The 15385-nt window shown below is 33.7% G+C and overlaps 1 long non-coding RNA gene across 2 annotated transcripts; it reads left to right on the top strand.

Moving 5' to 3' along the window:
• The first annotated feature begins 1308 nt into the window (after nt 1-1308).
• On the top strand, nt 1309-14956 carry LOC105673636 (uncharacterized). 2 transcript variants are annotated; one of them, XR_010891242.1, is made up of 4 exons: nt 1309-1460; nt 1624-3528; nt 10428-10517; nt 10645-14956. It is a non-coding gene; the product is annotated as an uncharacterized lncRNA (long non-coding RNA). The 2 variants fall into 2 exon arrangements; XR_001100989.2 differs by lacking the exons at nt 1309-1460; nt 1624-3528 and adding an exon at nt 8149-10341.
• Nucleotides 14957-15385: the final 429 nt, after the last annotated feature.

Genomic DNA, 15385 nt, shown 5'->3' on the forward strand with positions numbered 1-15385 from the left:
ATAGACTTATATAAATAGACCCAGCGTTCTGTGAGAGGAGTTGTCCGCGTCTTCTAAAGGACAGAATGATACGCAGTAAGGTGCTGTCTCCGTCACTTGCTGGTCTGGAGGGGGAACGTCGACAACGTTGAGGGGAATTAAAAGGCATGTATAAATGCGGTACGCGCGCCTTTTAATTCCCCTCAACGTTGTCGACGTTCCCCCTCCAGACCAGCAAGTGACGGAGACAGCACCTTACTGCGTATCATTCTGTCCTTTAGAAGACGCGGACAACTCCCCTCACAGAACGCTGGGTCTATTTATATAAGTCTATGAGGTATTCTCATCCGCCATTTTGGTTCCTATTAGATGGAGAATTATAGCGTATACAGGGTGACACTTAAAGACTGCCCACTAAGTACATAGCGTTATTCCTTGCCAAAAAATGAGTCGAAAAAAGTCCTGAATCATTTTTAATAATTGACGTGTTATGGCTGGTTTATGCTTCGGTCTTAATCTTAATCTTAAGAGTTGATAACGTAGAATGCCATAAGGGCGTTTATACTTCCCTAGTCTTAATCTTAGTCTTAATCTTAATCTTGGAAAGATCCCATCTTTTAACTTTAGTCCCTAATGTCCTAAGGCCGGGCCAATGAGGTAAGTCTGACGTCCGACGCAGCACGAAACCGCGCGAAATAATGGTTTTCGATCCGTGTATATTTAAAAAATTGTTCCTGATCGTATTCAATATTCAGCATATCTTTCATTAAAGAAAAGAAATGACCAGTTTCGTGTCTTTTTCGATTCAGTGGCCGAACAGCGTATCTCCGTGGTTTTCTTTTATTTTTTTTTTAATTTCTTAATAATACACATGCTGCATAGGCACTTGATAACAAAAGTGCCATTCCAAACATTAAAGTTTTTTGCCGCTGACGATTCATTTTAACATTCACTATAATTTGCAGCACCGGGATCTATTACAATTTGTGGTTAGGTTAGGTTAGGTTTTGTTACATTTGCACATGCGTAGTCCGAATTTCCAGGGAAGCATAAACGAGTCCTTAAGGGCGGTATTCATAGTCCGTTCTTATATTCAAGATCGTCTTAAGCACGAACTTATATTCGCTCTCTTTGTCAGACACAATCTATGTGTGACGAAGAGAGCGAATATAAGTCCGTGCTTAAGACAATCTTAAATATAAGAACGGACTATGAATACCGACCTAAGATTAAGTTAAGACTAAGGGCGGTATTCATAGTCCGTTCTTATATTTAAAATCGTCTTAAGCACGGACTTATATTCGCTCTCTTCGTCACACATAGATTGTGTCTGACGAAGAGAGCGAATATAAGTTCGTGCTTAAGACGATCTTGAATATAAGAACGGACTATGAATACCGCCCTAAGACTAAGATTAAGATTAAGAGTTGATAACGTAGAATGCCATAAGGGCGTTTATACTTCCCTAGTCTTAATCTTAGGTCGGTATTCATAGTCCGTTCTTATATTTAAGATTGTCTTAAGCACGGACTTATATTCGCTCTCTTCGTCACACATAGATTGTGTCTGACAAAGAGAGCGAATATAAGTTCGTGCTTAAGACGATCTTGAATATAAGAACGGACTATGAATACCGCCCTTTAGTCTTAATCTTAATCTTGGAAAGATCCCATCTTTTAACTTTAGTCCCTAATGTCCTAAGGCCGGGCCAATGAGGTAAGTCTGACGTCCGACGCAGCACGAAACCGCGCGAAATAATGGTTTTCGATTTTTGTAAAATACGAAAATGAGTGATGCTGATTTAATTGAATGTGTCCAACAATTCGATGTTGTTTGGAATAAAAAAAATCCAAATTATAAAAATAAATTAGTGGTTAGGTTTTGTTACATTTGCACATGCGTAGTCCGAATTTCCAGGGAAGCATAAACGAGTCCTTAAGATTAAGTTAAGACTAAGGCCGGTATTCATAGTCCGTTTTTATATTCAAGATCGTCTTAAGCACAAACTTATATTCGCTCTCTTCGTCAGACACAATCTATGTATGACGAAGAGAGCGAATATAAGTCCGTGCTTAAGACGATTTTGAATATAAGAACGGACTATGAATACTGCCCTAAGACTAAGATTAATAGCGTTTTCGATTATACAGGATTTGAACGACCCAGGGTTGATCAATCACTATTTTACTATAAATGCAAGTCTTTCATTGGTGGAGAGGTTGCAATGACGTCATTAACCAACCCTGGGTCGTTCAAATCCTGTATAATCGAAAACGCTATAAGATTAAGACCGAAGCATAAACCAGCCATAAGACTAAGATTAAGATTAAGACCGAAGCATAAACCAGCCATTACACATGTACGCTATACTATACTATATACGCTATAATTCTCCATCTAGTAGGAACCAAAATGGCGGATGAGAATACCTACATATCTAGTGCCTTAATTATAGTGCATTATAATCAATTACAATTGAAATCAGTTGATATTGTGAAAGAAGAGAGTGAATTACTGAGGGTTCAAAGCGTTTGCTTAGTGCGCAAACGCAACTTTATTCCCACGACAGCGCATCACTGGCTCCAGCATTGAGTAAAAAGAAACAGGAGGGAGCGTTTGGTCTTAAAAGTGCGGACGGAAGTGACTATATAAAGTGGTCGCTCAAGATGGCCGCTCAAGGGCGCCAATATTGAATGACTTGTTATGTTTAATTAGGAAATAATGTACAATTAAAAGAAAATAACTATAATATGCAACAATAATACCAAATTTTAATAGCGTTTTTCATTGAGATTGCACTCGTGCAGTATTTCCATAAGAGCAATGTTAAAATCTAAAATCTAAATTTATATTAAATCCTTCGTCCTTACAAAAATTTATCCATGCATTTCTTTGATCCGGATTTTTCGGAAACCTGTTTGTGAGTGAAAATTATTTAGTAATTATTGTGAATCTACAATTTCGCAATACTATACATATGATTATAATCTCCAAAATAAAAATCTCATTATTGTTGATAATACTAACCGATGAAACGTTATTCCATGATTTCGAGCTGCTGCTGTTATGCCACAAGCTCTACAGTATACTATTTTGATCGTTTATTTCCATACACTGTTGCATAAAAGACTATACACTGCATATTAATGCGTACGGCGTACGGTATGCCGCTTGCCGCAATGCTCGAGCATTCCCTCTCACTTTCAAAAAGTGGTCGCTCAAGATGGCTGCCATGACGTACATCCGTCCGCGGATTTACCTAGTCCTGGCTAGTATATGCTCCCTCCTGTTTCTTTTTACTCAATGGGCTCCAGTATGTTATAGAACTCAATGATGTGGGCAGCAGTGCTGACAGTGCTACTGGCCATATTGTTGGCTTGGCTTCAGACGATGCAGCCAGTTCAGCTATGAAGAACAGACCTGATGAGTTTTGTCATATTCAGCTTACCAAAATCGACCGTGCAGATTGTGTTTAGTATTGCTATAGATTGACGCATATTATTGAAGCGTGTAGAAGCATGTTGGAGCATGCGACGCGAACAAACTTAGGTAATTATGCAGAATACCCACGTCACCTCCGATTTTGACCCAACTGGTCTCATTCGATGCGTTTTTTCTTTTAAAAAAACTTTTTCCTTTCACTAAATTGTCGCTCTGTCCCAGGAGACGAGATATTAAGCGTCAAAGTTGACGACTTTTCAGGTTAAAAAACTGTCACTTTGACGAATTATAGCGATGTGAGCATACGCTGCGGTCAGGCGCGCATGCGTTGTAACAGAATTGTGCGCGGATAATCATTAATTGCAAGTCGCAAACCCATATAAAATAGTATAATTATGGACCTTGCTTTGCGTAGACACAGGGGGTCCGCCCCCGCAGGGGGGGCGGAATACCCTGTGTCTACGCAAAGCAAGGTCCATAATTATACTATTTTATATGGGTTTGCGACTTGCAATTAATGATTATCGGAAATATATTTTATACTTCGCGCACAATTCTGTTACATCGCATGAGCGCCTGACCGCAGTGTATGCTCACATCGCTATAATTCGTCAAAGTGACAGGTTTTTTAACCTGAAAAGTCGTCAACTTTGACGCTTAATATCTCGTCTCCTGGGACAGAGCGACAATTTAGTAAAAGGAAAAAGTTTTTTTAAAAGAAAAAACGCATCGAATGAGACCAGTTGGGTCAAAATCGGAGGTGACGTGGGTATTCTGCATAATTACCCAAACTTATATACAGGGACAGTCTTTTCTCCAATCAGTTGTGCAGATCTGCTTTCGCATTTACTGTTATGCTTACCAATCACGTTCAAGAACTCGATGTAGTAACTTCATTGTAAAATAGAGTTCACACGATATTTAACGTTAGCAGTTATAACATCGGTGTAATAAATCGGGCCATATAAACGTAGTCATTATCTCCGTTACTTTGAAGTAAAATTGCGTTTTCGTTGTACTTTTAAGATAAATAGTGTCAAAAATACCTACCTGTTATAGTGCACTTACATTGTTGAGTGATATTGAGTAAAATTATAATATTGGTGTAATTTTACTACTAATTGGTGTTTCGTAAGTATTTTGTAATCGTTATTTATTCTAAAACTATTTCTCTTGAATTCATAAAGTACACATATCTGTTGGTATAGAATAATATTATATAAATACTCCAAGAAATTTTCAAGAATTCCATTTATGGTGCATGTAACTTCCTGAATCATTCTTATAGTATTCTTCTATGAATTCCTAAAGAATTATAATTCAGGAAAAAAGAAAACTTGAAAAATACTTTGCGAATTTACTGTGTAATCTGGGATTAAAGGTGACAAAAATTTGAAATCTTTTTCTTTTTTTATGATAATGGGTGTTTACGATAATTCAAGTTCGAGTTAGTTTCACTAGGACCGAAAAATGAGATAGACATAACCATCTAGAACTTTTATGATTTATGACAACTCGACGCTGTCTTGTATTGCTTGAGTTAAATTCATTGAATTTGTTGAGTTTATTGAGCAAATTTTATTGTAATAAAAAAATGTCAACTGCAAATCAGTCTATGAAAGAAACAAATAATGTTGGTATGTATGTTGGTATACCTCTTTAATAGATATAATTATATATATATATATATATTTATATGTATATAATTATATTTATTAAACTCAACAAATTCAATGAATTTAACTCAAGCAATACAAGACAGCGTCGAGTTGTCATGAATCATAAAGGTTTTAGATGGTTATGTATATCTCATTTTTTGGTCCTAGTGAAACTAACTCGAACTTGAATTATCGTGCAAATGTGATTGCAAGATAGTCTTGTTTATGTAGGTGTTAACAGAATGTCACCATGTTCTCGACTGTCTCAGGCCGGCGTCACATAGAACCCGTAATCCGTAATCCGCACCGAAAGTCCGCAAAAGTTACTAGGGATTGCGTCCGTAACGTTACGTGTGTTTTATCTCCTTGTGTCCCATGGAGCCGTAATTCCATGAAATTTCCGTAAAAGTTACTAAAAGTTACTAGTTATTACTAGTAATGCTTTTTTTAATTTTATTTATTTAACTAAATTTGACGATTTAATTAAAATTTTTGTTAAAATTATAATATATTCTGTAGTTTTCTTATGAATAAAATACAAATAAATAATTATAATCTGTTAAATAAAAAATAGTAATACCGTTACGTGTGTATTTACGGCTCCATGGGACACAAGGAGAAAAAACACACGTAACGTTACGGACGCAATCCTTAGTAACTTTTGCGGACTTCCGGTGCGGATTACGGATTACGGGTTCTATGTGACGCCGGCCTCACAGTTCTCGACTGTCTCAGGCCGGCGTCACATAGAACCCGTAATCCGTAATCCGCACCGAAAGTCCGCAAAAGTTACTAGGGATTGCGTCCGTAACGTTACGTGTGTTTTATCTCCTTGTGTCCCATGGAGCCGTAATTCCATGAAATTTCCGTAAAAGTTACTAAAAGTTACTAGTTATTACTAGTAATGCTTTTTTTAATTTTATTTATTTAACTAAATTTGACGATTTAATTAAAATTTTTGTTAAAATTATAATATATTCTGTAGTTTTCTTATGAATAAAATACAAATAAACAATTATAATTTGTTAAATAAAAAATAGTAATACCGTTACGTGTGTATTTACGGCTCCATGGGACACAAGGAGAAAAAACATACGTAACGTTACGGACGCAATCCCTAGTAACTTTTGCGGACTTCCGGTGCGGATTACGGATTACGGGTTCTATGTGACGCCAGCCTGAGGCTGGCGTCACATAATTAAATCGTCAAATTTAGTTAAATAAATAAAATTAAAAAAAGCATTACTAGTAATAACTAGTAACTTTTAGTAACTTTTACGGAAATTTCATGGAATTACGGCTCCATGGGACACAAGGAGATAAAACACACGTAACGTTACGGACGCAATCCCTAGTAACTTTTGCGGACTTTCGGTGCGGATTACGGATTACGGGTTCTATGTGACGCCGACCTCACAGTTCTCGACTGTCTCACAGTCGTGACATTCTGTTAACACCTATATAAACAAGACTATCTCGCAATCATATTTGTGACTTTACTTCCAAATAATTTTATTAATGACGAATTGAAACTACAATCTATCAGCTCTATGAAATATCTATGGAACATCTATGATTGCTCCATATGATATCTATGAACATATTTAATGGATGTCGAATGAAGGTATGTAATGCGGAACTGTGGATGTCTAGTAGACATTTATAGGAGATTACATAGACATCTAATAGAGGTTTCGAATCTCCATGATGGACATCCATCTAGTGGATATCCATTAGAGCTTTTTGTTCCGTATGGGGTAGTGTTAATAATAATCGCTACATAGGAAATACTGCATTATTTCTAGGAAATATATATATAATTTAAACTTGTAATTATAATTATAAAATAATACTAAAGAATTTACTTATTTGTCAAAAATTCTAACTCTTCTCTAACATGTTCCAATATTAATTATACCAAATCATTACTTAATTTAAATCGCATTATAAATTCAACGTTATCTAATGTTTCAAAATAATTAACTCACTGTTTAAATTTTTTTCTTCGTTCAAATTGTTCAATATTTTCATCATCAGAATTTGAGGACCACAAAGAATTAAATTACGCCATCATATCAACAAAATAATAATAATTATTCTTTACAATTATTTTAGACGTATCTATAACGTGTTAAACACTGTCAATGAGTGTTGAGTGTTGAGTTTTGACAAAATGATATCCAATAAAGGTTAGGATACATATTTGATGATATGATATATAGAAATAAAAATAGAGTATTGCTAGTAACATTTCTTAAAACCGGCGTTTAATTACTTTAAACAGTCGAGATCGACCGTTTAACTTAAACTCGGTTTACAGATATTTAAACGTCGTTAAATAATTGGTAGAAACCAATATTCAGGTTATGTTAAAATAACCGAATGTCAGTAGGGTTTAATTTATTAAACCACGTTGGTTGAAACGGCCTAAAAGATGTAATTTCTCGGAAAATGTTTTTAATTCGAGCTTTACAATACAGATAATAATTACTAGCCATTCAAAAACGTTGCGAGGAAGACAGACGTGTCCCGGCAATATGGCTTATAGCGTTTTCGAATAAACGGGGTTTGAACGATCTAGGGTTGATCAATCACTATTTTACTATAAATGCAAGTCTTTCATTGGTGGAGAGGTTGCAATGACGTCATTAACCAATCTTGGGTCGTTCAAATCCTGTATAATCGAAAACGCTATTAGGCTGGCGTCACATAGAACCCATAATCCGTAATCCGCACCGGAAGTCCGCAAAAGTTACTAGGGATTGCGTCCGTAACGTTACGTATGTTTTTTCTCCTTGTGTCCCATGGAGCCGTAAATACACACGTAACGGTATTACTATTTTTTATTTAACAAATTATAATTGTTTATTTGTATTTTATTCATAAGAAAACTACAGAATATATTATAATTTTAACAAAAATTTTAATTAAATCGTCAAATTTAGTTAAATAAATAAAATTAAAAAAAGCATTACTAGTAATAACTAGTAACTTTTAGTAACTTTTACGGAAATTTCATGGAATTACGGCTCCATGGGACACAAGGAGATAAAACACACGTAACGTTACGGACGCAATCCCTAGTAACTTTTGCGGACTTTCGGTGCGGATTACGGATTACGGGTTCTATGTGACGCCGGCCTTAGTTTACACCGATTGTTTGGTACACGTACCAAGTACTAAATCTGCTTCTCCGATAGGTATAAATCGTTTAGTGTAAAATCTACGCCAATCAAAGAAGCAGATTTAGTACTTGGTACGCGTACTAAACAATCGGTAAACTAAGCCTATAGCACTCTCTTTTATCCAGCTTCATTCCTTTCTCCAGGTTCTCTCCAGAGCTGCGTTTTGTTTCACGTATGATGCGCATAGACGCGCATAAGATTTATAGTTTACGTTACATACACTATATATTTTATGCACTTTTATTGCTGGATTCACACTAGGTCCAATTTTCAACATCTGATATCCAATAAGAAAGATTGTTTTATATAAAACAAGCTCTCCTATTGGATATCGGACATTGTACGTTGGAAATCGAACTTAGTGTGAATCCAGCATAAGCGCATCAGGGGTGAAACGCAGCCCAGTATGTTAAGCCAGCGGCACGTACGTTTTTGCTTATGGTTGGTTTATGCTTCGATCTTAATCTTAATCTTAGTTTTAGTCTTAACTTAATCTTAAGGACTCGTTTATGCTTCCCTGGAAATTCGGACTACGCATGTGCAAATGTAACAAAACCTAACCATTAATTTATTTTTATAATTTGGATTTTTTTTATTCCAAACAACATCGAATTGTTGGACACATTCAATTAAATCAGCATCACTCATTTTTGTATTTTACAAGAATCGAAAACCATTATTTCGCGCGGTTTCGTGCTGCGTCGGACGTCAGACTTACCTCATTGGCTCGGCCTTAGGACATTAGGGACTAAAGTTAAAAGATGGGATCTTTCCAAGATTAAGATTATTGGCCGGAGCACAGACTTTTGCATAAAGCATAACGCATAAGCATAAGGAAATTGATTGGTCCATTTCCTTATGCATTTGCTTATGCTTATATATAGACCAATCAATTTCCTTATGCTTATGCGTTATGCTTTATGTAAAAGCTTGTGCTCTTGGCTTAAGACTAAGATTAAGACTAGGGAAGTATAAACGCCCTTATGGCATTCTACGTTATCAACTCTTAAGATTAAGATTAAGACCGAAGCATAAAGCATAAGCCATTACTGGATTGATTGCGAGCTAGTAAAATACTAGAAATGCACCATACAGCATACAGTATTTATAGTAACTTACTAGTTTAATCCTGTATCCAAATCAATCCTGTAAGCAAAAACGTACCGTGTGCCGCTGGCTTAAATCATTGAGCTATATGACATTCTGGAAAGAGCTTTGAAAGAATAGGAATGATTTTATTATATATCATTGTTTTATTTCTACTATACACGGTATAAATGTGGAAGGCACGGTATAAATGTTAAAGGCACGGTGTAAATGTGGAAGGAGTACCGACTACTATTGCTGCTCTTCTTTGCCCGAAACTACATATTGGCTCTTATGACCGTATCGGACTACGCATTGAATATTGAGATTAAAAATTGAAGATTGAAATTTGATAAATCAGGATAAAGAAATTTAACTCCTTTTGTTTTGATTGGTCAAATTTTAATCTTTAATCTTCAATTTTCAATGGGTCTGATAAGGGCTTTATGCGAAAGATCTTTCCAGGGCATCGATCATGTAATTTTTCTTTAGGAGCGGAAACGTGAAAAGTGAAAATTTCACGTGAATTCAATCAATAAAATTGTCGAATTCATATAAAAGTTTTCATTATTCACGTTTTCGCTCTTAGAGAAAAATTACATGATCGATGCCTAGTATATTTTACAGAGCTCAATGGTGCAGGTAGACATTAGTTTGAAAATGGACTGATATTGACCAAAATATGCAGATCGTGCGAGTACTGTGTTGAAACAAACTTTCGCCAAATATTCGATAGTATAGATTGGTAACTTATATCAAAGATTGATTTTTTGGCTCGTAATAATCCACACAGCACACATGTCGAAAATACATTCAAAGGATGTTCTGTTGTCCCAAAAGCATCTTCGATAAATCCTCTGGACATCTTTTGTATATGCTGTGCTATCTAGATAAGTTTTTATAAATTGTTTTAGGTCTATTTTCACTAGAGAAATAGAACAAACTGATTGGACTATACATGTAACACAACAAAAAAACTTATTTTATCGAAAGTATTTACTTTTATTTATTTATGTTATTATTACTTATTTATGTCATTATTTACATGATTTCTAATGAAATATATATATAATTATAGATGCAATGAGAAAACAAACTTTTTTTGGCCGTTGATGTATCACGTGTGCCACGATTATGAATTGGAATTGGCTGCAGGATTATAACTTGGGTAAGTTTGAAATGTATTGAAATTGAAGATTTTGTATATAATTAGATGCGTTGATAAAGTTTAATGTGTTCGCATTTACAATAATATCTTACAATACATGATTTATCAATTTTTGTTTTCTTTGCAGGTTAAACTGTGCAATTAATCATGCAAATGAGATTCTTCATGATTCTTAAGTACTACAGAGAAATTTGGTTGTTAAATGTAAATGCATATTGGACAATATTAATGCACTTGACTATACATTCCTAGATAGATCGTTGAAAACATACCATTCATTCTAAGAAGCCAAGGGAAAAGTGTAGGTAGGCATAAAAAGACGGTATAGAAATAATTTTAAGCCATGGATGGTCCTGGATATTCTCTGAAGCTCTGTTCAGTCAGGTATACGGTACTTTGTTTTACTATATTAAATTTAAACAAAATTTATTTAAAAATGGCAATTGCATTATATATTTTTGCTCCAGAGATTATCTCATTAGACCTAATAGAGGCCTTTGTTTAATATGCTGATTAAGAATAAAATATCTATATATAAAAGCAAAATTTTGAAGGAGATTTAATCAAAGTTTTTTTGTTGTAAATTATCTCAGTTGCAAATTTTTTACTTTTGATTGGAAAAGAGCACTTAAGCAAAGCAATACTTTGAATAAAATTAAAAATTTTGATCTTATTATGTAAAATATTTGAAGGCAAATATATCTGCATTAACAGTTAATAATGAATTTTTCAAGTATTTTGTGTATTAAACATATTCTATGGAATCATAATAGAAAAATGCTTTTTTTTATGGTAGATCAGAAGGATATAATATCAGGATACTCTACAAACGAAAATAGATGCCAAAAACCTTTTTTTCGCATTAAGGCAATTGAACCCTATACCCGGACCTTATATCCTAAGGTTACTTTTGTTTCGCTCTGTTTTCTAAGAAAAGAATTTTGCAGAAAGACATTTTTCATTGCTCTTTATATCTCAGCCTGCTGAGGTTCTGCTATGCTTTTGATCTGTTGGTCAATGGTTAGGTTTTCACTTGCACCCCTTTGTTAAAATCTGTCCCTATTAAAGTATCACATTTTTGTCTATTTTCAGCCTCCTGCTTTCCTAAATTACTATATTTTTGCTTTTGGTAGGCGAGGATTTTATATTATTTTTTTAACAACTCAAATTTGGATTCTATTTAACAATTTGTTAATTATTTTATTTACACAAATATATGAAACTAATTATTGTAGACAAGTTATACGTAAAAGATTGCGTTTGTTTTTATATCAATTTCTACATGTAAGCTTGTAACAATCAATTCTTTTTCTACTGCCAAAATTAAGTTTTGAATGTTTCATCGATAAAAAATAAGTATTTCTAATTTGTCTCAAAAATATTTAAAGATAGGATTAAATGCTTTAATTAAATGTTTATAAATTAATATATATAATGAATACTATTCCACTGTGAAAAATTAATAAATTTGCAATACTATAAGAATGAATTTTGTGGCAGATGTTAAGACCAATCCGAGTCCTAGAACTCGGTCTTTCATTGATCTTTTTAGCATGTAAACTTTCAGAATAGTACCTGATATTATTCTGAAATGAAAAGTGCTTGAGAAAAATGCAAAAAATGTATACCTGAAACCAACCGTTATTTCACTATTGCTATTATAAGATGTTTGACAAGGGGTAAAAATTTGGGCAGCAATTTTGAAATAGAATGAGTTTGCGAAGAATTCCTAAAATTTTATAGCAGAATTGTTACTAGATAGATCAAGTATTGAAAACATGTTTGGAATTGCCAGAATAATCAAAATACCTTCTGCAAATACTATCTATATTCCAGGGTAACAAAGATGACGAGTTCGAAAAGATTACATTAATTTATCAATCTGTATTAATCTGAAATTTCTCTTTCATTTTATGTTGCTTTATTAGATACGGTAAAACGTGTTTTATTTTGCTTTGATATCGCATATTGATATTTTAAATTCTGAATCTTAATTTTTTTAAGCAATAGTCATGATGAATAATTATTTATATAGTTTTGCAGTCAATAAGAAAAAGACAAAGAACTCAAATAGATAGATAGTCTGTATCTTTGAACACAGTTAATCATCTGTAATATTATCTATAATTATCAGTCTGTATCTTCAAACACAGATAATTATCTGTAATGTTATCTATAATTATCTATAATAATTATCTATGAAATGATATGAGAGATTACGCATTGTATAGTTAATTTTTTCGGAGCCCGAAAATCCAAATTATCGGCGAAGTAAAGAAGCAGCAGGCAGTAGTGTGCAGTTGTAAGCGAATAGATTTGAAAAGAACCACGCATACACACACATGTGGCAACCGCGCCATGTCATGATGGCACATTCCGAACCAACCGACGCGCAACCGGTTTGCGCGTCGACACTCGTCTAATGCAGATAAACCCACGCCCTATGTGTAGGATACTCGCTTATTTTTTATTGCAACCCGGTCGACGAGCTGCGTTGCCGGGGCGAGCGCACAACTCGCACGGTACTCCACCGATTTTCAAAGTCACAAAAAAAACTCGCTGGCCCAAAATTATGCGGTTGGAGAAAGAAACTCGTCTTAGTCCGACGCTATTTGATGATGCTAACCACAATTAACAATGTAAGAAACTCTATTTTAACATTAAATTTCTGATAAATAAACCTAACGTATTTATAATTATTTAGCTGAAAAAATGATTTGAAGAAGTTACAATTTGTCATTATGATATCTCGCTCTCTTTCATGAAAGCGATACATTATCTATCTTTCTTTATTTTTCTTGAGTGCTACAAATGATTAAGCTTTCAAAAATGATAATATTCTTAGAATCCTTTTATCTTTTTATCTTTTTGTTAATAGTTGGCAAATACATGGTTACATTTGTATTGAACATAGAACTCTACAATATTGATTAAAATATTATTTAAATAATGTATTGTGTGTGTGACATAATAACTTAATAATTAACTTTTTGTAATTATATTCTGAAATTGTAAATTAACGCTCCTTGTAAGCTCGCGTTGAAGCACATATGCTTGATACAGCTGTTACTTGTGCTGTTTCTAACGCATCTAAACCAAATTATAAGTGGTAGGAAGGTCTAGAGCGATTTTCCATCAGAAAAGACGAATCCGTTAAAAGGTGAATGGCCCTTTTAATCAAGACCAAGGATGCGATATTTCCTACCGGGCTCCTGGCTCTTGAACGCCACAAAATAAAAATAAAATAAAATATTTATCATTTAAAATATATATAATTATATTCTTAAAACATTATAATAAAAGCTTTAATTAAAATTTAAGAGTTCTTTCAATATCATCTTATGTAACGTGTTTATTAAATTTTCTTTCCAGTTTCATAATTCTCTTGACAAAAATATTGATATTTACACAGCTGTCACATTGAAAATGAAATGAGCGAGCTAGTAAAATACTAGAAATGCACCATACAGCATACAGTATTTTTAGTAATTTACTAGCTCGCAATCGATCCAGTAAGCAAAAAAGTACCGTGTGCCGCTGGCTTAATTTATTAGCTCGCAATCAATCCAGTAAGCAAAATCGTGCCGTGTGCTGCTGGCTTTACATAGGGCCACTTTTTCCAACATCTGTTAACCGAGTTTAGTTAGTATTTTCAGAATAGCCAACTTAAAAAACTCGAAATTTGTATATGTTGTCAATCCTAAAATCTTAGTATATTGATCAAAAATGTATAGAAATTGACTGTAAAAAAAGATTTTGCAATATATACTAACACTATATTATTATATTATATATAATATTTATGAGAAATTTTTTCCTTCAATTGCAATATTTAATTATTCATGTGGCTATTCTAATCATCTAATCATTGGTAGAGTTAACAGACGTTGGAAAAAGTGGCCCATAGTCAAAGGTACTAATTGTTAATAATAAATTAAAAAAGAAGAATGAAACTATAACGTATATACTTCAATGCTATTAATTTCACAATCTGATTTAGATTGAGTAAAATTCTTGTTTTTAATTAATGTCAATTTCTTTAAAACATTCATTATGACGATAGTGAAAATTGTTCAATTTCAATACAATTAACACAATTAACAAACATAAATTTAAAAAAACATGGAGTTGCGTTTAGAATTAATGATGCGTTTAGATTAAATTGTACATTGAAGATGGCCAAATTCTAAGGGCCGAAACATATGTTAATAAAGTAATGTTAATAAAGTAATAGTAATAAAGAATTGAAAACAATAGAGTACATTAAACCAGCTCAGGCTCTAGTAGTTTATTTTAACTAATAATTTGTATAATTATATTATATTTATTATAATAATTATCATTGTTATATAGCACGATATTACTGTAAAATGTAGGATTGATTGTTCGAAATCCTTCTCCGAAGCAAATTATATTACGTGACCTATATTTCAACTGAATTTTATTGGTTCTTCATTTCACGACCTATATATATGTATATAACACCTGTTACTCACAAGTCAGTAATAGGTATTACGGTCAGTGATCATGGTCAGTATTGAAAAGCGCTGAAAAGTAGAACGAATTCGGAAGGGTAAGGAAAAAAAGAATAAAAAGAGGGCTTAACGCTCTTTCAGCTATAAGGAATAATTGCACTTGATTCGGTTGAGGAGGTGCTATATGCATTTTTCGATGCTCGGTCACCAGAAGGAAGATACTTCTTATACTTATTGTGTCGATAACAATGTATCAGCAGGTAGCTGATCATTGATCAGAGGTCAATGACCTTGTAACGCGACGCAAAGGGCGAGGTCGTACTGTTACGCCTATAAATAGAACGGTTGGGTCGGTTGATCGCATTAATGATGCACGGCATATTTGCATGCAGT

Source organism: Linepithema humile, chromosome 7 (assembly GCF_040581485.1).
Source record: "Linepithema humile isolate Giens D197 chromosome 7, Lhum_UNIL_v1.0, whole genome shotgun sequence".
In the NCBI taxonomy this organism is placed as follows: domain Eukaryota; kingdom Metazoa; phylum Arthropoda; class Insecta; order Hymenoptera; family Formicidae; genus Linepithema; species Linepithema humile.